Consider the following 19,277-nt stretch of genomic DNA (forward strand, 5'->3'; position numbering starts at 1 on the left):
GCAGGAAGAAGCCAATTCGTGTGCGGCCACTATCCACAGTGAAATGTCGCTCACACACACCATCGGATCCACGGACAAGCCTTTGAATTGCTTTCAGAACCAGATAACTCTGGAGGAAGCACGCTTTCCGTCTAAACGCAGCTTCGTCCTCTTTGGAAAAAAGAGGCGGCATGCGATTATCTTTTCCTGTAAGGAGTCATTACTTGATGAGCTCGCAGACATAATCGTTCCTAAGGGCGTAAACGCCATTCATTGTGACTTGCACACAATGGCAATGATACAGGCCGAATTGGTTCTGCGATTTCCAGCCACCAAATTTTGGCATTGCAAAAACCGTGTAACGGATATTTTTGCAGTTCCTGAAAGACGGGAAATCCTCACCGTCGAGCACAATGGGGCGAATACTCTCCGAGTACTACTTCCCGAAAATGACCAAGTTAGCGAATGAAATCGTCACTAACTGTAAGACCTGCGCTAAAGCAAAGTATGACAGGCATCCAAAGAAGCATGAACTCGGCGAAACGCCAGTCCCATTGCAAGTGGGGGAAATGCTACACATAGACATTTTCTCTACAGACAGGAAATACTTTCTCACATGCATTGACAAATTTTCAATATTTGCAATGGTCCAACCGATTCCCTCTAGAACAATAGAGGATCTCAAACCGGCGCTATTACAATTCCTGAACGTCTTCCCCAAAGCCAAGGTCATCTACTGTGACAATGAACCCTCGTTGAACTCACACACCATCCTGACCATGCTGGAAAATCACTTCGGAGTTAGCATCTCGAATGCACCGCCTCTCCACAGTGTCTCAAACGGCCAAGTGGAGCGTTTTCACAGCACTCTGGTGGAGCTTGCCCGATGCCTCAAAATCGACAAAGGCATCAGCGACACCGTAGAGTTGATTTTACTGGCCACGACTAGATACAACAAGTCTATCCATTCGGTCATCAATAAGAGGCCCGCCGACGTGGTAGTCACACAATCGACTGACCCACAGTGCGACATAGAGGATAGACTAAGGCATGCCCAAAACAGGCTAAGAGATGTGAAAATGCCTCCCGACAAAACAGAGTGTTCAATGTCGGCGACAAAGTCCTAGTGAAATCCAACAGGAGACTAGGCAACAAGCTTTCGGCGTTATGCGAAGAAAAAACGGTGGAAGCGGACATGGGGACCACAGTCCTCATTAAGGGGAGGGTGGTCCACAAGGATAACCTTAGGTAGGCCAAGCTTCGCCAGCCTGATAGTTTTTTCCGTATTTTTCATTACTTTACCGCTATCCATTTGGCATAAGTTTTTCATCATTATTAATTTTAATCATGCTTTATTATTTATGCTTTGGTGGTGGGCTACCCCATTAGTTCAAACAATTACAATGTATTCAAATTACAGGTTCATACCCCTGCTAAGTACATTCCCATTGTCGATGGTCGAATCTTAGTATGGGATTAATTCGCGTATGTAAAACATTCGGCAAACCTCTCTGAATATAGGCGCGTTATAGTAGAAACGGAGGGGATGACCAGCATGTTCCCCCAGTCGCATATGCAAAAACTTTTGAGCGTTGACATCGCTCACCTAAGCGACCTGCTCGAATCTCTGAGCATTCACCATAGAGTAGCCCGAAGCCTAGACTTCTTAGGGACAACATTGAAGGTAGTGGCGGGAACGCCAGATGCAGAAGATTTTGAAAAGATTAAATTTAACGAATTCCAACTAAAAACGCAAACAATAGGCAAATAAATATCAACAACAAGGTTTAGGACCAAATCAATAGAATTTCGAACACCGTCAATCAAATTCTGAGGTCGGCTAAACAGTCCCAAATCGACACGGGACATCTATTCGAAACGTTATTAACTCGAAGTAGAATGATGACAATGGAGTTGCTTGCTGTAGCTCTTGCCAAGGTCAACAAAGTAAGCCCTAGTATATTAGATCATGCAGACCTGGAGAATGTGTGGTTGGAAGAGCCCACCGAGACTGCGCTTAAAGATGTTTTGTCCGAAGCGTCCGTAAAAATCTTACAATCCGCTAACATGTTACACTTCATTATTAAATTTCCTAAGATCAAATCAGCCTGCAATAAAATAACTATTTTTCCGTGTCGCATAACGACACCGTACTCAAGATTCCAGGGTCCAGGAGTAGCCAGCTCTCCTTCCTTGAATATCACCATGGAGCGCAACGTGCTCTGCCTTCCTTACCTTCATCGTTTGGGTGAGCGTAATCTGGAACGCATCGAAAACTTCGGGAAGAGGATCAACGACTATCGGTCCCACCAGATAGTTCTAATTGCTGGAGCAATATGCTGTGCATTGATCTGTATTGGCCTTACTTATCGGCGAGTCACCCAGGCCAGAAAAACTGCGGTCCAACTAAGAGAGGTGACTGCGGCCCAAATAGGGTCGGCCGAGGGCTGCCTCATTCCTGAGGGGGGAGTAGTTAACTAAGTTAACCGGGCGACGGCAATGACCGATCGTCCGAAGCCTCGCTCCGGCCAAACTACTAACACAGAGTCTGGCCGGAAGCTCGTGCATAGCCGGCAAGCACTGCCCATTGGAGTGGCCGCTATGAGTCTCTTTCTTAGTTAGCCTTAAGTTCAGTTCTGATTTAAATCCAATAAAGAGCACATCGCTCGTAAAACAAACTCCAACAACCGCCGTTAAACAATTTATTATTTGAACACTGACTGAGTCTCTAGGCCAGCAATGAACGGATGGCAGTTACCCTTTCAGCGTAATCGTCATAACTCTTCAGTGGACAAAAGCTGACCGTCGGCCAACCGGCCACCTACCTACAGGAGCTACGCGGAATCACCATCCCCGTATCAACGTGAATCGGACGACCGTCCACCTACCTACAAGAGCTACGCAGAACCACCATCCTCATACCAACGTAAATCGACCAAACCGGCGATCAACAACGGGACTGCAGCGATGGAATAACTGCTATAAACCAATAATAACTAATTGGCGCTCAACGTTGTAAAACCCATTGCGGAAAAAATAGGAACCATGTAAGTGAGCTAAGACACACATCCACTTCCTACATCTGCATTTGTTTCATTTAATTCATCTACACTGCAAGAAAGCATCTGCAGATTCATTATTAATACTATTTATAAATATTATAATTAAATCTCTCATAAATTGATTGACGTTACATTACGAAAAATTTATATATTATTTGAATATATAATTAATGGTCACAATATATTTGCGTGTTGTTTGCATATTATTATTTTCTGGGTAAATAAAAATTTTGGTGATTATTATTTTATTGTGAGGTTTTAATATCTGAGCCGAGGCTCCTATAATTTAATACATACAATTCGAATTGTTACCGGGTATAAATTATTTGAAAATTAATAAACCCAGTCTGATTGCTATTTGTTTTTTTGTGGACATCTAATTCAGTTTTTATATATCGCTTTGCTCAAATAAAAATTCTTGGTATTAGCCTCGCAGTCCAGTTTCTTTTTTATTGTCCCCACTTCACCGCAGCGAACCCGATACAGCGGCGTATGCATTTGTTTGGCAATTTATTATTCTTCACTTATTTGTTTATCGTAGCAGAGGCTCAGTCCCCACAAGACGGCAGCTCAGTTCGACGAGCTCACATACATCGTTGCTAAGGCTGCGGCTCCGTCCCCGCATACCCCTTGCCATGCCAACTGCCACCATGGGCAAAATAGCTTGAGCAGGCACTTCCTTACCAGTACATTTTAACCTTGCCACATATGAGCTCTCCGTTCCTACAGTATAGGGAAAATAATCGTTACGATAGCGAGTCTGAGAGTGAAGAGCCCCCGCGTACTTCCACCCCGATACGGGCACCCGATACCCCCCTTCGGTAGGAATTATGGAACCAGAACGGCTTAAAGCCGTAATCCAGGACGCCGTTAACCAAGCCCTAGCGGAAGCGGCCGGCGAATCCAGGCGCAGGGAGGAGGAAATGCGCCAAGCCATACAGCAGTTGGCCGCTCAAGTTGCAGCGGTGCATATTGCGCCCGCACAGGCGGCAGTTCCTATCAATCAAAATGTATACACCCATCGACATCACAGGCGATGTTCAATGCAACGAGCCCCTAGATGCCGTTAAATGCCTGCCCGAATTTAAGGGGGCACAAGAGACATACGTCTCTTGGCGGCAAGCGGCAGTAGACGCATATTTTATATTTAAAAATTATGTAAACAGCTCACGCCACTACCAGGCGGTTGTTATAATTAGGAGTAAAATAAGAGGCCCTGCCGACGCAATGCTGTCCTCATTTGGCACTGTGCTAAATTTCGATGCGATCATAGACCGTCTCGATTTCACGTACAGTGACAAGCGCCAGATTCAGGTCATCGAGCAGGAGATGGGTACCCTTAGACAGGGAAGCCTCTCACTTCTACAATACTATGACGAGGTTGAGAAAAAGCTCACCTTGCTTACAAACAAAGCAACCATGTAGTACGAAGCGTCGACTGCAAGAATTTTATACGGAAAATTCCGAGATGATGCGCTCCGTGTATTTGTTTCGGGACTCAAGCGCACTCTCTCCGATGTCCTCTTCTCGGCAAAGCCGAAAGACATGTCGACTGCGTTGGCATTGGCTCAAGAAGTGGAATCAAAACATGAAAGATACATTTTCGCAACATCGTTTGCAAAGAGCGTGGAGGATAGGGATAAGAAGCAGTTTCCAAAGCCGTCAGAACGTCAACAAGCTTCCTATCAAGCGCACCCCCAAGGAAGTGCGGGCAAAAACCCACACTTCACTAAGCAACACAAGGCTCAGGTGCACTCCGCTCCAAATAACGAGAGACGTTGGGAAAACACGCCGGAACCAATGGAGGTTGACCCATCCCTTTCGCGATGTAGACAACCGACCCAAACACAGGCTAACCAAAATGGGAAGCCAGCTATGTCCGGCCGTTCAGGCCCCGCTAAAAGACAAAGGGTTAACCACGTCGCGCAGAGCGCAGGCGAAACAGAAGATAATTAAACAGCAACAGCCTCGAGCGCGGATCAGGAAATTAATGACGACACCATTCATGAATATGATTCAGACGTTATTAATTTTTTAGGGGAAAATCCCTGCTACCCGTCATCAGACGAAGAGTAGCGGGGGTAAATATGAGTCTTTTAATAGATACGGGCGCGTCAAAAAATTTCATCCGTCCCTACGAAGGACTGAAAAGCGTCCCGGTCGAATCCCCCTTCAGAATTCATTCCATTCACGGCGTCACCACAATCACGAAGAAATGCTTCGTATCACTTTTCAATTTGAAGGCCACGTTCTTCATCTTACCCGACTTGTCTTCCTTCGATGCTATCATCGGCCTTGACCTACTAAACAGGCAGGGGGCATCACTGTGTCTGGCCTCCGGCCATCTCAAATGGGGCCACAAAGAAGAGAAAATTGATTTCCAATCGTGCCCCGATGTCAATTTCACTGAAGTTGACTGCTCAGATGCACCAGCTTTAGTCAGAAAATCTTTTTTTAAAATGCTCCGCGACAGGAAAAAGGTCTTCGCGGATCCCAATGAGGCCTTACCTTACAACACTTCGGTGGTAGCTACCATCAGAACGGTTGATGAGGAGCCCATTTATACCAAGCACTACCCATACCCAATGGGAACAGCTGACTTCGTCAATGGTGAAATTCAGGAGCTGTTAAAAAATGGAATAATTCAGAAGTCGAAATCCCCCTACAATAACCCAATATGGGTAGTAAACAAAAAGGGCACCGACGAGAATGGCAATCGTAAAATGCGACTTGTATTGGACTTTCGAAAATTGAACGAAAGGACAATTCCTGATCGCTACCCCATGCCAAATATCTCTATGATATTGGGGAATTTATGAAAGGCCAAATACTTCACAACACTTGATTTAAAGTCTGGCTATCACCAGATCACGCTTGCAGAACGCGACCGTGAAAAAACTTCCTTTTCCGTTAATGGAGGAAAGTACGAATTGGACTAAAAAATGCGGCCAGCATTTTCCAAAGAACTATTAACGACATACTGCGAGAGCAGATCGGAAAATTCTGTTATGTTTATGTTGATGATGTTATAGTCTTCTCAGAGGATGAAAACTCCCACGTCCAGCACATAGATTGGGTTCTCAAGAGCCTTTACGATGCTAATATGAGGATATCAATGCAAAAATCACGGTTTTTCAAAAAGAGCGTTAGCCTTTTGGGCGTTATTGTCACCAACAACGGTGCAACTACCGACCTAGAAAAAATCAAGGCCATTCAGGAATTTCCGGAACCTAAAAACATATTCGAGGTTAGATCATTCCTTGGCCTGGCCAGCTATTACAGATTAATAATTTTGCGTCAATAGCTAGGCCCATCTCCGACATTCTTAAGGGAGAAAATGGAAGCGTCAGCAGACATAGGTCCAATATCCAAGTGCATTTTAGTGAACAGCAACGAATTGCTTTCCAAAAATTGCGCAATATTCTGGCTTCAAAGGATGTCATCCTCAGATACCCAGATTATAAAAAGGCATTCGGTCTAACGACGGATGCCTCGGCATTTGGCATTGGTGCGGTGCTATCCCAGGAGGGAAGACCTATTACAATGATCTCGAGAACTCTAAAAGACCGAGAGACCAGCCGTTAACCTTCGCGGTATCAGAGTCTAATCCGAATGCGAAAATTAAACGATGGCAAGCTCGCATCGATGAGAGCGGCGCCAAAATGTTTTATAAGCCCGGCAAAGAAAATCTCGTTGCGGATCCCCTCTCCAGACAGCAACTTAACGTTGTGGAGCAGGAAGAAGCCAATTCGTGTGCGGCCACTATCCACAGTGAAATGTCGCTCACACACACCATCGGATCCACGGACAAGCCTTTGAATTGCTTTCAGAACCAGATAACTCTGGAGGAAGCACGCTTTCCGTCTAAACGCAGCTTCGTCCTCTTTGGAAACAAGAGGCGGCATGCGATTATCTTTTCCTGTAAGGAGTCATTACTTGATGAGCTCACAGACATAATCGTTCCTAAGGGCGTAAACGCCATTCATTGTGACTTGCACACAATGGCAATGATACAGGACGAATTGGTTCTGCGATTTCCAGCCACCAAATTTTGGCATTGCAAAAACCGTGTAACGGATATTTTTGCAGTTCCTGAAAGACGGGAAATCCTCACCGTCGAGCACAATAGGGCGAATACTCTCCGAGTACTACTTCCCGAAAATGACCAAGTTAGCGAATGAAATCGTCACTAACTGTAAGACCTGCGCTAAAGCAAAGTATGACAGGCATCCAAAGAAGCATGAACTCGGCGAAACGCCAGTCCCATTGCAAGTGGGGGAAATGCTACACATAGACATTTTCTCTACAGACAGGAAATACTTTCTCACATGCATTGACAAATTTTCAATATTTGCAATGGTCCAACCGATTCCCTCTAGAACAATAGAGGATCTCAAACCGGCGCTATTACAATTCCTGAACGTCTTCCCCAAAGCCAAGGTCATCTACTGTGACAATGAACCCTCGTTGAACTCACACACCATCCTGACCATGCTGGAAAATCACTTCGGAGTTAGCATCTCGAATGCACCGCCTCTCCACAGTGTCTCAAACGGCCAAGTGGAGCGTTTTCACAGCACTCTGGTGGAGCTTGCCCGATGCCTCAAAATCGACAAAGGCATCAGCGACACCGTAGAGTTGATTTTACTGGCCACGACTAGATACAACAAGTCTATCCATTCGGTCATCAATAAGAGGCCCGCCGACGTGGTAGTCACACAATCGACTGACCCACAGTGCGACATAGAGGATAGACTAAGGCATGCCCAAAACAGGCTAAGAGATGTGAAAATGCCTCCCGACAAAACAGAGTGTTCAATGTCGGCGACAAAGTCCTAGTGAAATCCAACAGGAGACTAGGCAACAAGCTTTCGGCGTTATGCGAAGAAAAAACGGTGGAAGCGGACATGGGGACCACAGTCCTCATTAAGGGGAGGGTGGTCCACAAGGATAACCTTAGGTAGGCCAAGCTTCGCCAGCCTGATAGTTTTTTCCGTATTTTTCATTACTTTACCGCTATCCATTTGGCATAAGTTTTTCATCATTATTAATTTTAATCATGCTTTATTATTTATGCTTTGGTGGTGGGCTACCCCATTAGTTCAAACAATTACAATGTATTCAAATTACAGGTTCATACCCCTGCTTTTTTCTTGCCGCAACATCGGAGTGTCACGGACTACTCTAAAGCTAAGTACATTCCCATTGTCGATGGTCGAATCTTAGTATGGGATTAATTCGCGTATGTAAAACATTCGGCAAACCTCTCTGAATATAGGCGCGTTATAGTAGAAACGGAGGGGATGACCAGCATGTTCCCCCAGTCGCATATGCAAAAACTTTTGAGCGTTGACATCGCTCACCTAAGCGACCTGCTCGAATCTCTGAGCATTCACCATAGAGTAGCCCGAAGCCTAGACTTCTTAGGGACAACATTGAAGGTAGTGGCGGGAACGCCAGATGCAGAAGATTTTGAAAAGATTAAATTTAACGAATTCCAACTAAAAACGCAAACAATAGGCAAATAAATATCAACAACAAGGTTTAGGACCAAATCAATAGAATTTCGAACACCGTCAATCAAATTCTGAGGTCGGCTAAACAGTCCCAAATCGACACGGGACATCTATTCGAAACGTTATTAACTCGAAGTAGAATGATGACAATGGAGTTGCTTGCTGTAGCTCTTGCCAAGGTCAACAAAGTAAGCCCTAGTATATTAGATCATGCAGACCTGGAGAATGTGTGGTTGGAAGAGCCCACCGAGACTGCGATTAAAGATGTTTTGTCCGAAGCGTCCGTAAAAATCTTACAATCCGCTAACATGTTACACTTCATTATTAAATTTCCTAAGATCAAATCAGCCTGCAATAAAATAACTATTTTTCCGTGTCGCATAACGACACCGTACTCAAGATTCCAGGTTCCAGGGGTAGCCAGCTCTCCTTCCTTGAATATCACCATGGAGCGCAACGTGCTCTGCCTTCCTTACCTTCATCGTTTGGGTGAGCGTAATCTGGAACGCATCGAAAACTTCGGGAAGAGGATCAACGACTATCGGTCCCACCAGATAGTTATAATTGCTGGAGCAATATGCTGTGCATTGATCTGTATTGGCCTTACTTATCGGCGAGTCACCCAGGCCAGAAAAACTGCGGTCCAACTAAGAGAGGTGACTGCGGCCCAAATATGGTCGGCCGAGGGCGGCCTCATTCCTGAGGGGGGAATAGTTAACTAAGTTAACCGGGCGACGGCAATGACCGATCGTCCGAAGCCTCGCTCCGGCCAAACTACTAACACAGAGTCTGGCCGGAAGCTCGTGCATAGCCGGCAAGCACTGCCCATTGGAGTGGCCGCTATGAGTCTCTTTCTTAGTTAGCCTTAAGTTCAGTTCTGATTTAAATCCAATAAAGAGCACATCGCTCGTAAAACAAACTCCAACAACCGCCGTTAAACAATTTATTATTTGAACACTGACTGAGTCTCTAGGCCAGCAATGAACGGATGGCAGTTACCCTTTCAGCGTAATCGTCATAACTCTTCAGTGGACAAAAGCTGACCGTCGGCCAACCGGCCACCTACCTACAGGAGCTACGCGGAATCACCATCCCCGTATCAACGTGAATCGGACGACCGTCCACCTACCTACAAGAGCTACGCAGAACCACCATCCTCATACCAACGTAAATCGACCAAACCGGCGATCAACAACGGGACTGCAGCGATGGAATAACTGCTATAAACCAATAATAACTAATTGGCGCTCAACGTTGTAAAACCCATTGCGGAAAAAATTGGAACCATGTAAGTGAGCTAAGACACACATCCACTTCCTACATCTGCATTTGTTTCATTTAATTCATCTACACTGCAAGAAAGCATCTGCAGATTCATTATTAATACTATTTATAAATATTATAATTAAATCTCTCATAAATTGATTGACGTTACATTACGAAAAATTTATATATTATTTGAATATATAATTAATGGTCACAATATATTTGCGTGTTGTTTGCATATTATTATTTTCTGGGTAAATAAAAATTTTGGTGATTATTATTTTATTGTGAGGTTTTAATATCTGAGCCGAGGCTCCTATAATTTAATACATACAATTCGAATTGTTACCGGGTATAAATTATTTGAAAATTAATAAACCCAGTCTGATTGCTATTTGTTTTTTTGTGGACATCTAATTCAGTTTTTATATATCGCTTTGCTCAAATAAAAATTCTTGGTATTAGCCTCGCAGTCCAGTTTCTTTTTTATTATCCCCACTTCACCGCAGCGAACCCGATACAGCGGCGTATGCATTTGTTTGGCAATTTATTATTCTTCACTTATTTGTTTATCGTAGCAGAGGCTCAGTCCCCACAAGACGGCAGCTCAGTTCGACGAGCTCACATACATCGTTGCTAAGGCGGCGGCTCCGTCCCCGCATACCCCTTGCCATGCCAACTGCCACCATGGGCAAAATAGCTTGAGCAGGCACTTCCTTACCAGTACATTTTAACCTTGCCACATATGAGCTCTCCGTTCCTACAGTATAGGGAAAATAATCGTTACGATAGCGAGTCTGAGAGTGAAGAGCCCCCGCGTACTTCCACCCCGATACGGGCACCCGATAACCCCCCTTCGGTAGGATTTATGGAACCAGAACAGCTTAAAGCCGTAATCCAGGACGCCGTTAACCAAGCCCTAGCGGAAGTGGCCGGCGAATCCAGGCGCGGGGAGGAGGAAATGCGCCAAGCCATACAGCAGTTGGCCGCTCAAGTTGCAGCGGTGCATATTGCGCCCGCACAGGCGGCAGTTCCTATCAATCAAAATGTATACACCCATCGACATCACAGGCGATGTTCAATGCAACGAGCCCCTAGATGCCGTTAAATGCCTGCCCGAATTTAAAGGGGGCACAAGAGACATACGTCTCTTGGCGGCAAGCGGCAGTAGACGCATATTTTATATTTAAAAATTATGTAAACAGCTCACGCCACTACCAGGCGGTTGTTATAATTAGGAGTAAAATAAGAGGCCCTGCCGACGCAATGCTGTCCTCATTTGGCACTGTGCTAAATTTCGATGCGATCATAGACCGTCTCGATTTCACGTACAGTGACAAGCGCCAGATTCACGTCATCGAGCAGGAGATGGGTACCCTTAGACAGGGAAGCCTCTCACTTCTACAATACTATGACGAGGTTGAGAAAAAGCTCACCTTGCTTACAAGCAAAGCAACCATGTAGTACGAAGCGTCGACTGCAAGAATTTTATGCGGAAAATTCCGAGATGATGCTCTCCGATGTCCTCTTCTCGGCAAAGCCGAAAGACATGTCGACTGCGTTGGCATTGGCTCAAAAAGTGGAATCAAAACATGAAAGATACATTTTCGCAACATCGTTTGCAAAGAGCGTGGAGGATAGGGATAAGAAGCAGTTTCCAAAGCCGTCAGAACGTCAACAAGCTTCCTATCAAGCGCACCCCCAAGGAAGTGCGGGCAAAAACCCACACTTCACTAAGCAACACAAGGCTCAGGTGCACTCCGCTCCAAATAACGAGAGACGTTGGGAAAACACGCCGGAACCAATGGAGGTTGACCCATCCCTTTCGCGATGTAGACAACCGACCCAAACACAGGCTAACCAAAATGGGAAGCCAGCTATGTCCGGCCGTTCAGGCCCCGCTAAAAGACAAAGGGTTAACCACGTCGCGCAGAGCGCAGGCGAAACAGAAGATAATTAAACAGCAACAGCCTCGAGCGCGAATCAGGAAATTAATGACGACACCATTCATGAATATGATTCAGACGTTATCAATTTTTTAGGCGAAAATCCCTGCTACCCGTCATCAGACGAAGAGTAGCGGGGGTAAATATGAGTCTTTTAATAGATACGGGCGCGTCAAAAAATTTCATCCACCCCTACGAAGGACTGAAAAGCGTCCCGGTCGAATCCCCCTTCAGAATTCATTCCATTCACGGCGTCACCACAATCACGAAGAAATGCTTCGTATCACTTTTCAATTTGAAGGCCACGTTCTTCATCTTACCCGACTTGTCTTCCTTCGATGCTATCATCGGCCTTGACCTACTAAACAGGCAGGGGGCATCACTGTGTCTGGCCTCCGGCCATCTCAAATGGGGCCACAAAGAAGAGAAAATTGATTTCCAATCGTGCCCCGATGTCAATTTCACTGAAGTTGACTGCTCAGATGCACCAGCTTTAGTCAGAAAATCTTTTTTTAAAATGCTCCGCGACAGGAAAAAGGTCTTCGCGGATCCCAATGAGGCCTTACCTTACAACACTTCGGTGGTAGCTACCATCAGAACGGTTGATGAGGAGCCCATTTATACCAAGCACTACCCATACCCAATGGGAACAGCTGACTTCGTCAATGGTGAAATTCAGGAGCTGTTAAAAAATGGAATAATTCAGAAGTCGAAATCCCCCTACAATAACCCAATATGGGTAGTAAACAAAAAGGGCACCGACGAGAATGGCAATCGTAAAATGCGACTTGTATTGGACTTTCGAAAATTGCACGAAAGGACAATTTCTGATCGCTACCCAATGCCAAATATCTCTATGATATTGGGGAATTTATGAAAGGCCAAATACTTCACAACACTTGATTTAAAGTCTGGCTATCACCAGATCACGCTTGCAGAACGCGACCGTGAAAAAACTTCCTTTTCCGTTAATGGAGGAAAGTACGAATTGGACTAAAAAATGCGGCCAGCATTTTCCAAAGAACTAATAACGACATACTGCGAGAGCAGATCGGAAAATTCTGTTTTGTTTATGTTGATGATGTTATAGTCTTCTCAGAGGATGAAAACTCCCACGTCCAGCACATAGATTGGGTTCTCAAGAGCCTTTACGATGCTAATATGAGGATATCAATGCAAAAATCACGGTTTTTCAAAAAGAGCGTTAGCCTTTTGGGCGTTATTGTCACCAACAACGGTGCAACTACCGACCTAGAAAAAATCAAGGCCATTCAGGAATTTCCGGAACCTAAAAACATATTCGAGGTTAGATCATTCCTTGGCCTGGCCAGCTATTACAGATGCTTTATTAATAATTTTGCGTCAATAGCTAGGCCCATCTCCGACATTCTTAAGGGAGAAAATGGAAGCGTCAGCAGACATAGGTCCAATATCCAAGTGCATTTTAGTGAACAGCAACGAATTGCTTTCCAAAAATTGCGCAATATTCTGGCTTCAAAGGATGTCATCCTCAGATACCCAGATTATAAAAAGGCATTCGGTCTAACGACGGATGCCTCGGCATTTGGCATTGGTGCGGTGCTATCCCAGGAGGGAAGACCTATTACAATGATCTCGAGAACTCTAAAAGACCGAGAGATTAATTACGCTACTATCTACACTGATCACCAGCCGTTAACCTTCGCGGTATCAGAGTCTAATCCGAATGCGAAAATTAAACGATGGCAAGCTCGCATCGACGAGAGCGGCGCCAAAATGTTTTATAAGCCCGGCAAAGAAAATCTCGTCGCGGATGCCCTCTCCAGACAGCAACTTAACGTTGTGGAGCAGGAAGAAGCCAATTTGTGTGCGGCCACTATCCACAGTGAAATGTCGCTCACACACACCATCGAATCCACGGACAAGCCTTTGAATTGCTTTCAGAACCAGATAACTCTGGAGGAAGCACGCTTTCCGTCTAAACTCAGCTTCGTCCTCTTTGGAAACAAGAGGCGGCATGCGATTATCTTTTCCTGTAAGGAGTCATAACTTGATGAGCTCGCAGACATAATCGTTCCTAAGGGCGTAAACGCCATTCATTGTGACTTGCACACACTGGCAATGATACAGGACGAATTGGTTCAGCAATTTCCAGTCACCAAATTTTGGCATTGCAAAAACCGTGTAACGGATATTTTTGCAGTTCCTGAAAGACGGGAAATCCTCACCGTCGAGCACAATAGGGCGAATACTCTCCGAGTACTACTTCCCGAAAATGACCAAGTTAGCGAATGAAATCGTCACTAACTGTAAGACCTGCGCTAAAGCAAAGTATGACAGGCATCCAAAGAAGCATGAACTCGGCGAAACGCCAGTCCCATTGCAAGTGGGGGAAATGCTACACATAGACATTTTCTCTACAGACAGGAAATACTTCCTCACATGCATTGACAAATTTTAAAAATTTGCAATGGTCCAACCGATTCCCTCTAGAACAATAGAGGATCTCAAACCGGCGCTATTACAATTCCTGAACGTCTTCCCCAAAGCCAAGGTCATCTACTGTAACAATGAACCCTCGTTGAACTCACACACCATCCTGACCATGCTGGAAAATCACTTCGGAGTTAGCATCTCGAATGCACCGCCTCTCCACAGTGTCTCAAACGGCCAAGTGGAGCGACAAGGGCATCAGCGACACCGTAGAGTTGATTTTACTGGCCACGACTAGATACAACAAGTCTATCCATTCGGTCATCAATAAGAGGCCCGCCGACGTGGTAGTCACACAATCGACTGACCCACAGTGCGACATAGAGGATAGACTAAGGCATGCCCAAAATAGGCTAAGAGATAGGGAAAATGCCTCCCGACAAGAGTGTTCAATGTCGGCGACAAAGTCCTAGTGAAATCCAACAGGAGACTAGGCAACAAGCTTTCGGCGTTATGCGAAGAAAAAACGGTGGAAGCGGACATGGGGACCACAGTCCTCATTAAGGGGAGGGTGGTCCACAAGGATAACCTTAGGTAGGCCAAGCTTCGCCAGCCTGATAGTTTTTTCCGTATTTTTCATTACTTTACCGCTATCCATTTGGCATAAGTTTTTCATCATTATTAATTTTAATCATGCTTTATTATTTATGCTTTGGTGGTGGGCTACCCCATTAGTTCAAACAATTACAATGTATTCAAATTACAGGTTCATACCCCTGCTTTTCCTTCTTGCCGCAACATCGGAACGTGTCACGGACTACTCTAAAGCTAAGTACATTCCCATTGTCGATGGTCGAATCTTAGTATGGGATTAATTCGCGTATGTAAAACATTCGGCAAACCTCTCTGAATATAGGCGCGTTATAGTAGAAACGGAGGGGATGACCAGCATGTTCCCCCAGTCGCATATGCAAAAACTTTTGAGCGTTGACATCGCTCACCTAAGCGACCTGCTCGAATCTCTGAGCATTCACCATAGAGTAGCCCGAAGCCTAGACTTCTTAGGGACAACATTGAAGGTAGTGGCGGGAACGCCAGATGCAGAAGATTTTGAAAAGATTAAATTTGACGAATTCCAACTAAAAACGCAAACAATAGGCAAATAAATATCAACAACAAGGTTTAGGACCAAATCAATAGAATTTCGAACACGGTCAATCAAATTCTGAGGTCGGCTAAACAGTCCCAAATCGACACGGGACATCTATTCGAAACGTTATTAACTCGAAGTAGAATGATGACAATGGAGTTGCTTGCTGTAGCTCTTGCCAAGGTCAACAAAGTAAGCCCTAGTATATTAGATCATGCAGACCTGGAGAATGTGTGGTTGGAAGAGCCCACCGAGACTGCGATTAAAGATGTTTTGTCCGAAGCGTCCGTAAAAATCTTACAATCCGCTAACACGTTACACTTCATTATTAAATTTCCTAAGATCAAATCAGCCTGCAATAAAATAACTATTTTTCCGTGTCGCATAACGACACCGTACTCAAGGTTCCAGGTTCCAGGAGTAGCCAGCTCTCCTTCCTTGAATATCACCATGGAGCGCAACGTGCTCTGCTTCCTTACCTTCATCGTTTGGGTGAGCGTAATCTGGAACGCATCGAAAACTTCGGGAAGAGGATCAACGACTATCGATCCCACCAGATAATTCTAATTGCTGGAGCAATATGCTGTGCATTGATCTGTATTGGCCTTACTTATCGGCGAGTCACCCAGGCCAGAAAAACTGCGGTCCAACTAAGAGAGGTGACTGCGGCCCAAATAGGGTCGGCCGAGGGCGGCCTCATTCCTGAGGGGGGAGTAGTTAACTAAGTTAACCGGGCGACGGCAATGACCGATCGTCCGAAGCCTCGCTCCGGCCAAACTGCTGACACAGCGTCTGGCGGGAAGCTCGTGCATAGTCGGCAAGCATTGCCCATTGGAGTGGCCGCTATGAGTCTCTTTCTTTGTTAGCCTTAAATTCAGTTCTGATTTAACTGCAATAAAGAGCATATCGCTCGTAAAAAAAACTCCGGCAACCGCCGTTAAAGAATTTATTATTTGAACAGTGACTGAGTCTCTAGACCAGCAGTGAACGGATGGCAGTTACCCTTCCAGCGTAATCGTCATAACAGCGTAATAACATAACCGGCCACCTACCTACAGGAGCTACGCGGAATCACCATCCCCGTATCAACGTGAATCGGACGACCGTCCACCTACCTACAAGAGCTACGCAGAACCACCATCCTCGTACCAACGTAAATCGACCAAACCGGCGATCAACAACGGGACTGCAGCGAGGGAATAACTGCTATAAGCCTATAATAACTAATTTACATATATTATATATATGAACTCATATATATATATATATATTTTTTTTTTTATAGTCTCGGGCGAAATTATTCGAATTATGTCGACGGAAATAGGTCGTTACCCCTCTGTAATCTGCTCTTATGCTTTTCCCATGCCTAACATTTCATTGACCGATGTGTTATGTTACGATAAGCTCGGTAACGCTGAAAATACGATCGAGAATGTACACTTGCGATTTGAATTCCACGAAATAAAAAAACACTGGAAACTACAATAAAGTTTTTCGCGTTGGTTTTAGAAACTTAATTTTTTTTATTTGTATGTTGACCGACGGAAATCTTTAATGTATCGAAATATTTTCGCTGTAGGATGTAGAAAATAAGTTGTATGTATGAGTAGATATATGTGCATTTGTATATATGATATTTTTCGCGAAAAAAGTATTTGAATTTTTACCGGGGGCTATGTGCGCTAAATTTGATTTGATGAATCAGAATCAGAAATGTGTTGTGGACTGTATACTGGAAAGAAAATTTATGCAAAATATTTTAACTGAGGGAGAAACACAGTGCAACAATTAAAATAATTTGAAGAAGTTGTGGGCCAACTTTGGCGGAACAAGTGAAAATAATATCGGGATTAATTTTCACTATATTTTGGAACATGTTTTGCACATATTAAACTTTTCGATGAGTTCTTCTCACTGCTTAGAACTTATTTTGCGATGTAGTGAATTCAACCTTGACGTACGGCCAAATGTACTTATGTATTTCTTGTGACTTGATATGCACAAAGGGAAATTGGACTAAGATGGCCGCACGATCAAAGAGAAAATAAAAAAGACGATGATATTTTTTTAAATGCCTTTGTCGGATTAAATCGAATTTGAATTCTAGACAGATCGTACAGAAAGTCAAACGAAACGATGATTTCGATCGGCTGACTGCAGACCAGCAATTAATATTTTAAGGAAAAACTTCATACTTATTTTGATTTGGTGAAGAGTTATTGATAGGCAGCTTTCGGTGGCAGCTAGAAGTTGCGACCAGATGTGGGAGTGAAAAGAAAGGCACTCGGCGATCGCGATGGAATGAAAAGAACGAAGACTTCTTCAAAAATAGGGAAAACTGTAGTCTCTCACGGTTCGATTCGAACTTGTAATTCGGTCCCGCGGTGAGTTTCTGCAGCTGAACTGCTCGCTCTCATTGCCAAGTTCGAACCAAAAACTAGAGCTTGGGCAGAGGTTCGGGTACAACAAATGGTGCCTCTATATAGTTCTTACTCTATGCATAGAGTAAGAACTATCTAGAGGCACCATTTGCTCTGCCTCTCTCTCGAGTGACTTTTCCAGTGATGCCACCTAGACTAAAAAAAGGGAAAATTTCAGTCTCTCACGGTTCGATTCGAACCTTTAATTCGGTCCCGCGGTGAGTTTCTGCATCTTAACTGCTCGCTCCCATTGCTAAGGGCTGGTGCGAGCATAGAGTAAGAACTATATAGAGGCACCATTTGCTCTGCCGCTCTCTCGAGTGACTTTTCCAGTGATGCCACCTAGACTAAAAAAGGGGAAAATTTCAGTCTCTCACAGTTCGATTCGAACCTTTAATTCGGTCCCGCGGTGAGTTTCTGCATCTTAACTGCTCGCTCTCATTGCTAAGGGCTGGTGCGAGCAGTGCAGTTGCAAGTTCGCTGCGGGACCAAATTGTAAGTTCGAACCAAAAACTGAAAAGTGGGGTGGGAAATCCAGGTTAGTTTCGAACATGGCTCTCAACAGAGCTTGGGCAGAGGTCCGGGCAGAGCAAATGGTGCCTCTATATATTTCTTACTCTATGGTCAAAACGAAAAGTCAAAAAACAAAAACAATGTAAAAGTGCCTATATAAGTTTCGCCCACTCCGTATAAAAATGAACAAGCCATTAATGTTTCGTTAATTATCTAATTTCCTTTATTGAAAAGTAAAGACCTAGCATGCAAATGAGAAAAAATTACGGGGTCCTATAACCAATATTTCTGCCATGAGTGTTATTTTTATACCCTTGCAGAGGGTATTATAATTTCAGTCAGAAGTTTGCAACGCAGTGAAGGAGACATCTCTGACCCTATAAAGTATATATATTCTTGATCAGCATCACTAGGGGAGTCGATCTAGCCATGTCCGTCTGTCCGTCCGTCTGTCCGTCCGTTTCTACGCAAACTAGTCTCTCAGTTTTAAAGCTATCTGCATGAAACTTTCCCAAAAGTTGTCTTTCTATTGCAGGTAGTATATAAGTCGGAAAGAGTAGGATCGGACGACTATAGCATATAGCTCCCATAGGAACAAACGGAAAAATAAATTTCAAAAAATTATAACTTTGGTGTTTTTTAATTTTTTTGTTAGTTCTTCGAGATATAGTAATGGTTAAATATTTCAGAATTACGATTTAAATTTCATCAAAATCGGACGACTATAGCATATAGCTCCCATAGGAATAATCATAAAAATAAATAAAAAAAATTATAACTTTGGTGTTTTTTAATTTTTTTGTTAGTTCTTCGAGATATAGTAATGGTTAAATATTTCAGAATTACGATTTAAATTTCATCAAAATCGGACGACTATAGCATATAGCTCCCATAGGAATAATCATAAAAATAAATAAAAAAAATTATAACTTTGGTGTTTTTTAATTTTTTTGTTAGTTCTTCGAGATATAGTAATGTTTAAATATTTCAGAATTACTGTTCAAATTTCATCA

This window comes from Drosophila elegans, unplaced genomic scaffold (genome assembly GCF_018152505.1).
Source record: "Drosophila elegans isolate 14027-0461.03 unplaced genomic scaffold, ASM1815250v1 contig_151, whole genome shotgun sequence".
Taxonomy (NCBI): Eukaryota; Metazoa; Arthropoda; class Insecta; order Diptera; family Drosophilidae; genus Drosophila; species Drosophila elegans.